Here is a 14,334-nt window from a genome sequence, read left to right as displayed (position 1 = left end):
ACACATCACGCTACAGGAGCACGAGTGGGCACATAGCAGACAGAGACCATCTTCTTGATGGAGGGAAGGCATGCATGGCTGCTCTACAGGCTCCAGACAGACAGAGACTGACAGCAGAAACATGGGGACGGCCGACCAGGGGAAACTCCCCTGGTCTGCCTGCGTACGTCAGCCGGGGTCACTGGCACAGCGATCCTGTGGTAGACAGACAGATGCACACACCTCTCCACAAACAGAGCACATCTCTGCCTGTCAGATCGAGAACGAGGAGGTTAAGGGAGGTCAGAGTGGCAGAGCAGGAGTAGGCAGACAGCTTGTCAATGCTGTTGACAACCAGATGGATGAGCCAATACTTTAGGGAGCCACAGTTCTACTCTCCTGTTTATTACCACATCGCACTTCTGCACTTGGACATGCTCTAAAATGCTTATACTGGTTAGTTTTTTACAACTAGTACGCATCAAAAGCTCATTTCAGCGTTCCTGAATGAGTGAATTTGAATTTCTAGTTTACCAAATCTGTAATCTGTCTGCAAAGCATCTCAGCTCCCAGTTCTCAGTCAAATCCACGGATCTATATGTGCTGTTTATTGAGCTCAGTTGGCTAAAACTGGCACATTCATTTGTCATTGCTGTGTGTCTTGGAGCAGAGTCTGATCCCAGAGTCAACATTAACATGGCTTTTCTAGGGCAGCAGCTTCATTATTGAGCCCCAGCAGGTTGAACCAGACCATTACTGCTCTGGAGAAAGAGTCCTAACGCAGAGAGAGGGGTGGAGAGAGGGGGAGATGGAGAGATGAGGGGTGCGAGGATATAGGATAAGCACAATGATGAAGTAGGGTGGGAGAGGGAAAGAGGGGAGTGTGAATGAAGGATGCTGGTATGAGGACGGAAGGAGAAAAGAAGTGACCAAATAAATCACCAGCCAACAGATAATTGGACGAGCTGCACTCAGGGGACGGTTGCAGCACCATGAAAAGTGACACCGTGATTTGCAATTAACTCCAGGAGGAGGAATGGGGATTTAGTTCCCTTTGGATTAATTCCAGGAATGTGATACCTGACAAGATGGTCACCATAATGAATCTGCTGGGCTGCAGGAATCATTATCATCATTTAACTTGTATGATGGCGCCTCTCTCGAGGGAGCAAATGTCTCGATCTGTGAAGCAGAAAACATATCAAATTGGACCTGGAGGTAGACCCGGATACTTAATGACCCAGAGCAATTAACATGTACGACCACGACAGGGCCACAACGTGGAGGCTGAGTAATTTTATGTTTGTTTGGTGAGCACCGCTCACAGTTTACCGCTCTCGAAGTGAGGCATTGTACTTCTAATCAGTTTAGCCGAATGCGCTCTCTCTCTCTCTCTCTCTCTCTCTCTCTTCCCGTGCATGTATGTGTGTAGTATTGCAGAGAAAAAGTTAAGTGACCTCAAGGACGAGATGATTCAGCCGGGCTCTCGGCGACGACGTTTGCGCTCAACTTCCAGCCACTTCTGAGCAGAGGTCGTTTCAACAAGGCCGTAATTACGCCGCAGACACGCTCGCTCGCCTACGCACATAGAAGTGTAATTTAAAGATAGGATCACACTGATACAAGGTTTGTGTTCATTTATCTACAGAGGTAAGTGTATTTCCTAATAAGGAAGTTTGTTTTAGGGCATAAAACTTCCTTGCTTCACTCGACTGAGAAGAAAAATTAATGAGGGGCTTTAAGTCCTCCACTGGAATGAAATCTCAAGGTCACAACACTTATCTGTTGTATTAAAGTTTCTTTTTTTTTCTTTAATGTATTGCATTTCCAGCTTTTAATGCAAAACCTACAATGGGAAACAACAGGAATTATGGAGACGAAGAGAGAGATAATTACAATGCCAAATATTTTTAGCATTTTCTATTAAAAAAATTTCTTATTTGACCTTTATTTGTATCTTTGCTGGATATTAACAGGATCATATTAAAAATGGACAACTCCTTAATCACTCTGATTAGGCACCTGTAGAAACATACTGTCTTTTAATTAATGCTATTACTGTCTGTGCTTTTAGTAAACTGGTTGACCTTTTCTGTTCACCTGCCTTTTAATAAAGCACTAATTACTGTATGAGTCTCATTATGCTCTGACAACTATAGCCAATAAATACGACTCACCGTGGCTCACAGCTTAAAGGGTCATCTAGAAACTTGAAACCTATTTAAAGTCACCCAGGCTATTTCTATTTAGATCTTTTGTATTTCCAAATAAATAAATAAAATATGTGAGTTCACTTAAAAATCTCCTTTTACTACCACTTCCTTAATTTATGCACCTTGGGAAAGTAGTGTGACAACTCAGTGAACTTTGCAAACGCTAGAAGCACTGAAGGCGGTAGTTTCTATGACTTCCGGGCAATTTTTTCCCAATTAAATTGAAGGGTTTTAACAAAAGTAAAGACAATGAGAACATGCCATTTTCACTCAAAACATCCAGCACTTGAGTTTTACCTTTTAGCACAAAGCAAATCAGCCCCAGTCTCATTCCAGCAAAAACAAGACACTGAACCAATTGATACTCCTGTCCCGTTTTCCATGCTAACAGCTTCCAATTATCAGGCGACTGGGGAATGAGACCCCTCTGATTTAGCCATGTTGGGCAGTATTGATTGAACTGTGTAAAATTGGAGAGAAGTGAGATGACCTTGTCTGTTGTACTCCTCTCCTGATTGACAAACAAAGCAGAGACAGCTGTGGAGACGTAGCTATCCACATGGCAGTGGTCCCTCTTTGAGTTTTCATATTGTCCAGTTGAAATGTGTGTTTTCAAAGAAAGTGAAATGGCAGTTAAAGCATCTTTAGGTTCCACAATGTGATATAGTGTCTTTAGCTTTGTGGCATATTTCCAGTCAAAGGATTTTTTTTATAACTCAAAAGTGGGTGTGTGTCTCTGATAATCACCTTTTGACCCATGATATCACTCAGCTAGCTACAACAACATATGAGCTAACAAAGTAAAGTGCAATTAGCTTGTTGGCCCAAATCATGTTGGATTGGATGCATATTGTATGTTCATGTCGACTGAACATAAGCTGAAAGAGGTTCAACTTCTCACCTCACCGCAGTGATGTAGAAGTGTACCTCTGGGTGTGTCGGTACACTGTGACATCATCGCATCATAAATGACCCTGGGTGAAACTGACACCATGTTTTTAGTCCGGTATAAGTTACTTGTTAAAGTATTCAGTTGATGGTGGTGGTTTGTTGTGGTCAGAAAATTATCATGTTACCCTTGTAACTCCACCCAGTTATGATGTCACAGTGTACTGACATGCCCGGGAGTACACTTCTATATCATTGCTGCAAAGGGAGGTTAGCAAAACAAGATTTTGAGAGGATGTTAAGTTTAATGTCTCTTTAATGTCTTACAAGTAGAGAAACGGGAGGGATTTACAAAAGTGCTATTTAACATACTAAGTGATAGCAGAACAATAAGTTCAACGCAGGATAAGAACTTGGAAAAAATATTTCTTATTTCATTGTGTCCAAGTTGTTTCATATGGTCAGACATGTCTTTCCTCTGCTGTGGCTGCTTTGTTTGTGAGAGACCTGTCAAAAAGGGCCATCAGAGAGTGTGAACACAGGGGCGGCGGGTGCCTCACACAGTGAATCTATCCCACAGTCTGTTTGTGTTCCACTGACACAGTGTAGTCTCTGGACTCTGTCGGCAGTCCTGTTCCTGTCAAGTCAAATAACAGCATTTCAAATGGGCTCCTCGCTCTGACACAGCGAGCCGGCTCAACGGGAGGCCAGAGAGGTTCAACAAAAAAACTGGTTTGGAAATTTACAGAATCTGAGAGTGCGACTGCGGCAGAATGCACAAGTCCTACAACACGTATGCGCTCGGATAACCTAAGAAGTGCCCAATTTCCTTCTTGCTGGCATTTCTTCCAAATGTCAAATCATTCACCTGGAACAAGTTACACGGACCTTCAGGGATCTTCTTTGAGAATGTCAAACCAAACCATGCATCTGTACAAAGCTTTGGATAAAGTACAGTGTCCACTGGCTTCTCATAGTGAGGCCTGAGGGGAGGAAGTGAGACGTCCAGGTCTCAGACGACTCAGTCACACTGCACTTATCAAGTGTACGTGTAATCTCAGGCTATGTTTTGTCTCTTTGAATAACCCGGTCATGTTTATCCTGTGGAAGTATTTCATGACCCTGTTTCCTGTGCAACTTGGAATAACACTGTATGTCTGCGTACTCCAGTTACTTCCTCTCCCGTCCCCTAAGGCGCCACAAAAAACGGGACAGTTGTCTTTTCTGAAGGGGGGGGGGGGGGACAGACATCCACCAAATGCCATCAAATGGGACAGTGGTATTTACAACCATTATCTGGGCTCTGTCTCACGTTTACTTTTAAAAGACAGCGTAGACTGAGTCCATAAATTGGACCGACTGACCACATAAAAGAAAACTACAGTTTACATGACCTCGGGGCATTAAAAGAAACACAGGATGAACCCGATTACACCTGAGGCAATAAACAGGTCTTCACTTGCAAAACCGCAGAAATAAACCGAGAGCTGAGACAGGATCCAATAACAATAACAGACAATGATTGTCAGTGGGCTTAACAATATCGGCTCAGGATGAGATGCATAGCAGCCACCGCTCTCCTGCAACCTCACTTGCAACCTCAGCTCAGTGCTTTCAGTTGCTCTCCAGGCGTGGAGAGAAGTACGTGTACCTTTTTTTGATTTGATCCACAATATCCAGGGTCAGAACTGGTGTTTATCTGTTGAGTGTGTACACAGTATTGAGCTCTGTGTCAAGCCACCTGTCTCAGAGGCAGCTCTAATTCAGCTTTGATTTCACACATGATCTTTTTTCTCACTGGGAATGTGAAGAGGGAAGCTGCTTCATACTCTTTCACACTATCTGTAGACTGCCTGGACAAATTTTTTTTTTTCTTCTCCTGTTGTCACTGTGCATTTATAGAAGACATTTTTTCTTAAATGAGCGATTATCCAGACTCTGGCAGAAAGGAAAGCCAGAGTTCTTGTGTTTTTTAAATGGCATTCCTTTCATTCGGAATGAAGAGGAATTAAGTACCTTGTCAATGCCTCGTGGAGAGATACCTTTCATTGGGAAAATAAACCGAGGGTGAATGTGCCGTTTCGTTTTTCGGGTTAATGAACTTGTGCTTGTCACAGGAGAGCAAATTTCTTAAATTCTTAGCAAAATGTGTCCCTGGGCTTTCCCTAACACAGAATAATGATTAAGCTTGCAAGTACAGAAAGAAATTAAGCACAGACTTCTCTTCTTTAAAAGTATCTATAACCTGACGGATAAATGGGATTTAAAACACACAATTGTGAGGGTTTTTCTTTTTTGTTTTTCTTTTTTTTTTTAGGCACATTTGCAAAGTGTGAGTCAGTGATAATCAAGTGCAGCCCTGAGGCTAAATCGGAACTTAAGCAAATCTTTCACATTTGTAAAAAGGATATTACAAAGCATATTTGCTTCGCAGCAACAGTTATATCTCCAGGGCTTCAGCGAATGCAAGGCAGACCTTTAATGCTGAATAATGTGATCTGCAGTACAGTTACAGTCTGATACAGATTCAACTTCAAGTAATGATCGTTTTGGAAAACTGTTGAGCTATTTCAGTCTGGACAAAAGAGGCAAAACAACACAACGACAGTGACAAGAGGGCAGTGATTCATTATTGGCATTAAGGACAAGGTGCCTTCGTTTGGCAATCATTCCTGTTTATCAGCTTCGGGCAGGTCTGTAATTAGGACAGCAATACCTGCAGGAGTACAGTGTGACTTTTATTGGCCATTCAAATAGAAGTCAGCTGCCAGCAGCTCATTGGCTTGCACTTAAAAGTGGATGGATTAACACTTGGATATTTCTAATGCATCGCACACACTGCAGTGTAATCTGTGTTAAATCTACAAACGCTCCGTGGGAGGTTCAAGGTCTTGCTTGTCGAGGTTTTGGCCATTATCTGCCTCGTTTTTTGTTTTGTTTTTTATGTTCGGTCAGATGTTTCCCATCTGCCTTGTTTATCTGTCTAAATGATTTTAAGCTACTTGTGTGTCTGCTGTGGCTTTTGTTTCCCAGAACAAGCACAAGCTCCTGTCAAAAACACAGAGAGAGAAAACAGCAGTCTTAGACTTTGTGGGCTTGGATTTTGTCCCCTGAAATACCAAGCACTCTTCCCGTTGGCTAATTGCTGGTTAGTGCTCCTGGCCCACAAGAAGAAAGGGTCACAGAGGGCTACTTCAAAAACACCACACAAGCAGCATCTGCAGCGGCACAGTGAGACACTAAGGCAGGCCTGTCATGTTGGCACCGTTTACAAGAACTTGTGATGCCAGCCTGAGCTGTTTCCCCCCGCTGCAAAAGCTCCCGCACAAAAAATTAGTAAGTAATCACAATCTAAACTCAGTCCTGCTTTCTTTCCTTTTATGTCAACATCACCAAACACTCCTCAAAATGTTCCCCTTTCTCTGTATGTGAATGTGTTCGCTATAGGTGAGACAGAAAGCTTGATTCTACCTTTTTTTTGTCTCATGTCTTACAATCTCTCATCATAGAGGAATTAGGCCTGCTGGCAATTATAGTAACCCCCCCCCCGCCAAGGTCCGATGAGAGCAGACAGGCACAATGAATGTTTTATGGAGCCGGTGATAAAGGCAGAGCCAGGGTTTGAAGTAGCTGGCTGGAATTATCTGGTGCTGAGGCTTAGAGTAATTAAGAGCAGGGAATGGCCGCCCGACATTATTGCTGGATGAGCGGCAAGACCGAGGAGCACCTGAGGCTTTTGGAAGCAGAGCACATTCAAAGGGGTCTCTGGAGATTTTTGAGGGCTGTACTACAACAACTGCTGCCGCTGCTGCTGCTGCTGCCGCTGCCGCTGCTGCAACTCGACTGCTGTTCCGATTTTCACAATGACTGATATGGTTCTATTATACTGGCATAAAATTGAGACAAACAATGCCGGAGTGAAAGGACTATCTGATATTGTAGAGTTGCACTGTAACTGTGAGTTCTACTGAAAAGAAAGTGTCGTTTTGTTACTCAAATAATAAAAGGTTCAAGATTTTTCAGTGTTTTGATTGTCCAGTTGAGATGTCCCTGTTCTTTGCTGTTCACTAAATATATGACCAAATCTTAATTTCCCTCTTCTTGCTGAGATTCAGTTAAAAGCAAAGAGTCATTTCCGGATAGTAGTGACATTAATGCAGCTATAAGCCATATCCAGGCTACAGTTTGTTGTTTCTACACACATCTCATCTTCTGTTCCTGCTTTAATTTCTGATGCACTCCTACTGAAACATACTAGAGCTGTAAAGATGCAACATAACACAACATTTCACAATTAATGTGACAATAATGCACATTTTTAACCCTAACCTTAACCCTACAACTGGGGTATTAACTAAATGTGATCAGTTATATCTTCCAAACAGTGCTGCTCAGGTAGCTGCCTATTAATACGCTGAACTATCAGACATCTCAACAACTGCCTAAAAATGTTGACAAGCTTTAAAAATCACCTCCTCCAGAAATCTAAACAGTGGTGTGAAGATGTTTAAACTGGGGCCACTGAGGTGTTTAGAGTATCTTCTAAGTTCAGACAATTGCTCTTCACCTTCCTGAGGACATTCAAATCCAGACATTTTTATCCTTCAGTTTATTTGTATGTAGATCTGCCTGCAAGAGCCTTCGGATCACATGACACGCCTAATGTTTTACAGCCTAGAACTTTGTTGTTTTGTTTCAGTCTTACCGCTCGCATCAGCTTGGCCGTAGCCGTAAGCTACCTGCCCAGCGCCAAACAGCAGGCAGCTCTGTATCAGAAACTATCTCCGTCCACACTACCACACCTGAAAACACATATGTTCACGTACACTGGGCATGTGCAAGCTGGTGTAAACAGGAAGCAGATAATCTGCTCTGCACTTGATTAGTTACACAAAACACTATGAACGAACAACAGCAAAGATGGTTAACCTCACAACAGCTGCATCTAAAACAGGGCCAGCTGCGTTTTCAAAAGTCTCTATTTTATATGCTTGAAAACTAGCATGGACGTAACCAAAGTTAGCAGCTAGCCAGCGAGCATCGTGGAGCATTCAGCAGCTAAAGATGCAGATATGAAGTTCATGAAGACTAAAACAGTGTTAATAAGAGGATGACTGTTGGACTTGCATTCATCAGGTGGCCAGAAACACGGCTCTGAATTAATGCTAATGTTGCTCCATGTGACAGGCGTGTGAATCGCTAACAAGTTTGCATGGACGTAAAGGGTTAAAACGGGTCAACGTTGTGTTTACAGCTTGTTTCTGCTGCCCCCAAGTGGCCAAAACGTCTGTCAGTTGAGATTTAAAGTAATGTGAGCCCTGTTTCTGCGTGTTGTGACTGCCCCCACTGCCTTTACCAGGATATTGCCTCAGTTTCTGATGCACAGAGTGACTGTAAATCGCAGCTCAACGCTGAAGTGGAGTGAAACACGTCTCTTTCATATCGCCTGCCTGTCAAATTCTTCAAATGTGTTGCTGCATGAATCAGTGTTGAGGCTGTCAGATGCTTTCTGAATCACAGGAAATGTGGGTCCAAACAGACTTCATACTTTAGGGAGATGCTGAACTGATTTCATAGAATAGACTTTATGAGCAATTACAGGGTCACTGAATCCATTTGTATGTTGATGAAATATGCTGACACAATGCTGTAAGTAACGCTTAGTCCATTGATCCCAAGTCTTTTGTTACAAATGCAATTACACTGGTTTGTTTCGTCTCTCTCTGTCTGCTAGATAATGACCTTAAGGAGGAATCTCCCTCCTCCCTATCCTTTCCAATCAATGCCACTTCGTGCTGCGGTTTGGTGGCACTTCATATTGTAAAGCTCTGCAATCACTCAGCATCTGATAATGAGCAGAGCTAAAGTGAACACCAGCCATTTGTCCCCAGTAGCTGAAGATTCAGTATCAGCATGAGGGAAATCTGTGAGGGTGCATGGACATTTAAGCTTCTAAAACCATATTTAGATAAATGCATGAGTCAAATATATCCTCATGTAGCCCTTTCCGTTGGCACCACTTTCATCCCCACATATACACACTTGTACACGACATGTTCACTGTTACGTAAAAGCACCTTCACAGAATCCCCTTTTCATCTCCTCCACCAAATTTCCACACATTAGCTGGACCATTCTTCCGTCTCTGCTCAATTAGACCTTCTCTTCAGCGTCCAGCCGGCGCTGCATGGACTTCCTGGCTTATCCATACGGAGGAAACAAAAAACAAAAAACATTTTAATTGCGTAAAAGAATAAATAAATAAATAAATAAATAAATAAATAAATAAGTGCATAATGATAGGAAAAGAAAGCGATTAGAGCAGGAGCTCAGTGCAAATATAGGAGCCTACTGTGGTTGAAAGCGTGATAATTAGACATTCCTTTCTGTGTGTGCCAGCTACACAGATTCACTAATGTGCACTGTGGAGCCGCTCTACAACCGAGGAGCTTATGTCCATGGCACGAGGCACCCCACCAGCTAAATTTAACTTTTTTTTTTTTTTTTTTTAACAAAAGCAACCTTGCCTCTAACACGGTTTCCAGTGCTGCCAAAAACACAGCTTTAGCCATGTGCACTCATGGTAGGTAGAAGCATTGGCATGAGTCTCCTCCTCTCTCTGTCCTACATGCGGGTGTGACCAGGAAAGTCATTCAGTTTGGTTTTCTGTGTGTTTGTTTGTTTGTTTGTTTGTTTGTTTGTTTATATATATATATATATATATATATATATATATATATGTATATGTATATATATATATATATATATATATATATGTATATATATGTATATGTATATGTATGCATATATGCATGCACATCCTCATAAAGAAAACAGTAAGTGAGTCTTGCACCTGTCCATGCTGTGTTTTCACCACAGGGGGCAACAAGCATCACTTTTAGATGCCTCATCTGCAAGAATTAGTGATTTTGTGGGAATTCTATACTCATTCATCACTGACGGATATTCAATGAATCACATTGCCCCTTTCACATGTCACTTTACTCCCATCTGCATTAACCAACATGCCAATAGGCAATATTCATGCAGAACTGCTGGCCACACAGAATATACAAATCAATGCGTGCCATGATCTGCTTTCACAGTCGAGCACATTTGACCCCCCCCCCCCCAGTGAAAATTATGCACACTGGATCATATCTGTATCTATAATGTAACATCAATAGTTAGGGAAGGACGTTGAAAAAAGAGACAAAGCCACACATCTGACCTTGGTAAACCTCGGTGGGCTGGCAGAAATTGAAAAGCACCAACAAGTAACTGTTCAGTCACGGTGCATCCAAACCTCATCCATCAACATCAGGATGTCAAGCAGGACGACGAGTGGGAATGAGCAGCAACAAGTCTTCAAGAAACTTCCAGCAACTTGCGCAGAGAAAAGAGCAGTGACAGGTGGAACCAAATTGTGATTGTAAATATGGTCATTTCATGAAGAGGCCACTTGTATCCAGCTCTGCTTAAGATCTTGATGTTTTCTGTAGATGTAAAAAGTCATTAAAGCGCGCTCACAAATGTGCCTCAGTCCTTCTAATAACACGAAGCACATTAAGCCAAAGTAAATTAACAATATCTGTCAAAAGACGTGAGCAGCACAGTGAAATAAGCACTGTTTAAGTTGTTATAGCACAATGCCATATTAAAAGAAAATGGGCTGTTTTCCTAGCTGGACTTAATAATCACATTTTCTACAGTAAAACAGAATTAAAATGTGATTATTCAACACAAATATAAGACTTCAGAGCTGCTTTGCTCGGTAAATGGAGCTATTAACTGTTAGTCTGAAGTGGTTCTTCATCTCTGGCTGTGGTTTAAGAGGTTGTGTGATTGTGTCGTGTGATTTATGAAACCTGAAGGGTTTTTTTTGCGGCCGTGCAAATTGTGTTTTCTATGGGAACATAATAGGTTGTCAAAAATCTTTATCTACAGGCAAACAAATGGTTCTTCTGTAACACCTTTGCTTCAAGTGTTGAAGCATATAGGAGCCAGTCATGATGAAGTGCCAACAAAAAAAAAAAGAACATTTCCAGAAAAAAACACTAAAGTGGAGGTTATTTGTCACTGGTTAGCTTTTTTTTTTTTTTGACCCAGCTTGGATCAGTTGTAAGTATTCACATGAACCTCTGCAGTGCTATTTCAAAAAACAAGCAAATCTAAAGCAAGAGAAACTTTCTAATTGATCTCAGACAGTAGCAAAAAAATAAATAAATAAATAAAAAAATGCAAACCACCCCCCCTCTTCTCTGTTTGGCAACACACCAGATCAAACTCCTGACTGGAGCTCTGCAAGAACAAAACCAGCATCGACCTGTGGGAACGCACCGCCACAATAACAGCCACTGAAACTGAAGGCGACATCAGTCCCTTTCTGTTTCGCTGCCATCTCGTCAAACAAAACCAATTACTGCCAGCGACTTAATCAAGGTCGAGCCACAGCTCTCATTCACACACTGCAAAAAAACAAATGACGACGGGTCCCTGCGCAGATGTTGGTGCCACAGGTGAAGTGTATTTGCAGTATTCATTTAGGACGCTGCTGAGATAAAATAAGTCAAATCAGCACACTGTAATAAGAAGCTACATATACTCTGTCTTATCGTTAAGTCCTCATGTTGTTTTTCTCTCTTCCAGTGCAGAAATAACGACGAGAATCGTTGTTTTTCTTTCATATTTAGAAGCAGCATCTGAGCATCAGGGTAAGGCAAGTTTTTCAATTCAAGTTTGACCAACAAACCTTGTGGATGATCCAAAACTAGAACCTGCATCCAGCTCTCACAAGTAGACCGTGGTCCCACTGCACTGATTTATCCTGCCAAGTGATAGGAGGAGCAGACATCTGCGTTTTTGGCTCCGATTCCCATCCACATCCAAGCGGAATAAACTGAACTGTAATTCTCAACCCGACTAAAAATAAAAATAAAAATACAGCCCACAATTGTGCCGTATAACGGAAAAGTAGTTGGATAAATAACAGCTTTACCTCTGGATATGGAGTCCTCCAGTGGATGTGTGTGCAACAAAATTACTGCTCGTCATCCAAAAAGCGCGATTCGGGAGAGAGATCCACTCTGTGCGTAAAACATCTCAACTCTAACAGCTGCACCAGTCCGACACAAACCTGCCGTCTCGAGTCCGATCCGCTCCTTGCGTTGCGCTTTTACGCACGTACAGGCTGTGGCGGAGCGACATCACATCTCATTCTTAAAGAGCTTTGTAGATCTCAGTGTAGGCTACATATGATTACATCACTTTGTTGTGTGGTTGACATAAACCCACAGGAATCACACTGCAGCATTAAACGTGTTTTGTCCCCCCCCCCACCCCACCCCACGCTGCAACCTCCTGTGCTCAAATCAAGCGAAGTTGATCGAATTGAGGAGACAAGAGAGGAAACTGCCGCTGGGCAAATATAGACTCACACAGATCCGCGTCTCTGCCGCCAAATACACCATTAGACATGAGGGGTTTCGGCACAGATCAGGAAATTTGATTCTGTAGTGATTCGCTTCATGATGTTAGACACTAAGAAACTAAACCAGCTGATTATAAGAAGGCGGGAACGAAGGAGGACGCTTTCATCCAAAGCGCATTAGAGTGGCAGGAGTGCAGAAATTAGCTACGAATAAACCTTTTGGCATTTATTTTGAAAAACAACCAAATCACAGTTGTTTAGAATACGCTTAAAGATGGAAAGGGGAGGGTTCACCAGCGCTTATTTCACTGGATATTTGACGAGACAGCGCGCAGTCTCCTGGGTGAACAGATATATTCGGTTGAAAAATGAAAACCGGTGATGGCATTAAACGATACTATATTATTCCGAGAGAAGCTCAGCTGCAATAAACTGCCTGAAATAAAGCACAAATAAAGTTCTGCCTTCTTCTTCTACCCGCGTCCACGATGCGCCATATGGCACAAGTAGCTTTGGACCAAGCGTAAAAACATTTCGTTGTCCTTGTGCTCACCATGCAAAGCTTCCCCCACCGGTAGATACCGGCAGGTCCGTTATCTGCACCATGCACCGGCCGATTACACGCCATCAGTTTCTTCTACTGCAGCCACACAGAATTTAGTTGTTTTCTCTGTGTACAAATAAAGTTCCAGACTTTTCCCTCATATTCGCGGTTTTAAAAGAAATGTTTGGTTTTACGCACTGGAGGATCGTTAACAGGTGTGGACTTGGGCTGTGTGAGCAATAGTTATAGAGAGACAGTCCCGTATCTGAGGAGTCCCAAGTTCGATCCCCGGCAACGACCAGCACCGAGCAAAACATCTCAATGAAAAGCTGCCGTAGAAGGAGCGCTCTGTCTGCTGGTCAGAGAGCTCCAGGTAAAACCTGCTGCGGGAATATCGACTGTTTTTGGTTTATCAGAGTAAAACAGCCAACATTTCATATTATTCATGCGTGTGTGCTCACCTGCTTTCATGCTGTCATGCCGGTGGCGTCTTTTGGTCCGCTTCATCGCACCGTGGCTGCACGTCTGAGGACATGCTTCTGGAGACAGGCTTTGGAGACGGAGAGCGCCTCGGCTGAGCGAGGGAAAGTGGGGAGGTGGAGATGGGGGGAGGGGGAGGTGGAGATGGGGGGGAGTGAGTGAGTGAGTGTGTATGTGCGTGAGAAAGAGAGAGAGAGAGAGAGAGAGCCATAAGAAGTAGGCTGGCACTTCTTCCTTTGACGATAACGACAGTCGTTATTTGACTTTTTGGATTCAGGGAAACCAGCTCATGCGTTTACCACAAGTGCAGCAACACGTGATTTTGAAATGAAATAAAATATAATCAAATCCGTCAATACACCAATTAAACCGCGTGGCGACAGCGTCAGACATGTACCATCAGTCTTCAAAGAAAATCGGCTCATTTAGCCTGTTAGGATTTGGCTCAGGGGCGCACACTTTCCAAAATTTATTTCATGTATTTGGTCTCAGCTTGGATTTCTGTCATTTTGTTTCACTTGTTGGGAGAGAAATTAGATTTTTGCTCGCGTAATCTGTGTGCATTCAGCGGGGGTGGGGGTGGGGGTAAAGTAGGGAGAGGGGGCAGAAATTGGCGCAGCTTTACGCAGAGTTTTCCGGTTTCAGCACCACGGAGAGCGCAAATCTGAAGCGGGAGGGGTGGGGGTGGTGGTGGTTGTTTGCAGAACGGATTTTAAAAGCCAACATTTTGGATACAGTGTGGAGAAGAGACGAGCCCTCAGTGTAACGCCACACATCCTCTCCTGTCACCCAGAGCTCTC

At 42.9% G+C, this 14,334-nt stretch overlaps 1 protein-coding gene across 1 annotated transcript in view; it reads right to left on the bottom strand.

The window, feature by feature from the left end:
- The window catches only part of chrm2a (cholinergic receptor, muscarinic 2a), a 73,722-nt gene extending 60,088 nt beyond the window's left edge, over positions 1–13,634 (bottom strand). The window contains exon 1 of the mRNA XM_071502358.1: positions 13,516–13,634. The gene's annotated coding sequence lies outside the window, so the exon portion shown is untranslated. The remainder of the gene's footprint in view (positions 1–13,515) is intronic.
- Positions 13,635–14,334: the final 700 nt, after the last annotated feature.

The sequence above is a fragment of the Trachinotus anak genome, unplaced genomic scaffold, assembly GCF_046630095.1.
Source record: "Trachinotus anak isolate AG129_WGS33_773 ecotype Australia unplaced genomic scaffold, CSIRO_AGI_Tana_v1 ptg000018l, whole genome shotgun sequence".
NCBI lineage: Eukaryota > Metazoa > Chordata > Actinopteri > Carangiformes > Carangidae > Trachinotus > Trachinotus anak.
This window is presented reverse-complemented; position numbering and strand designations above follow the sequence as displayed.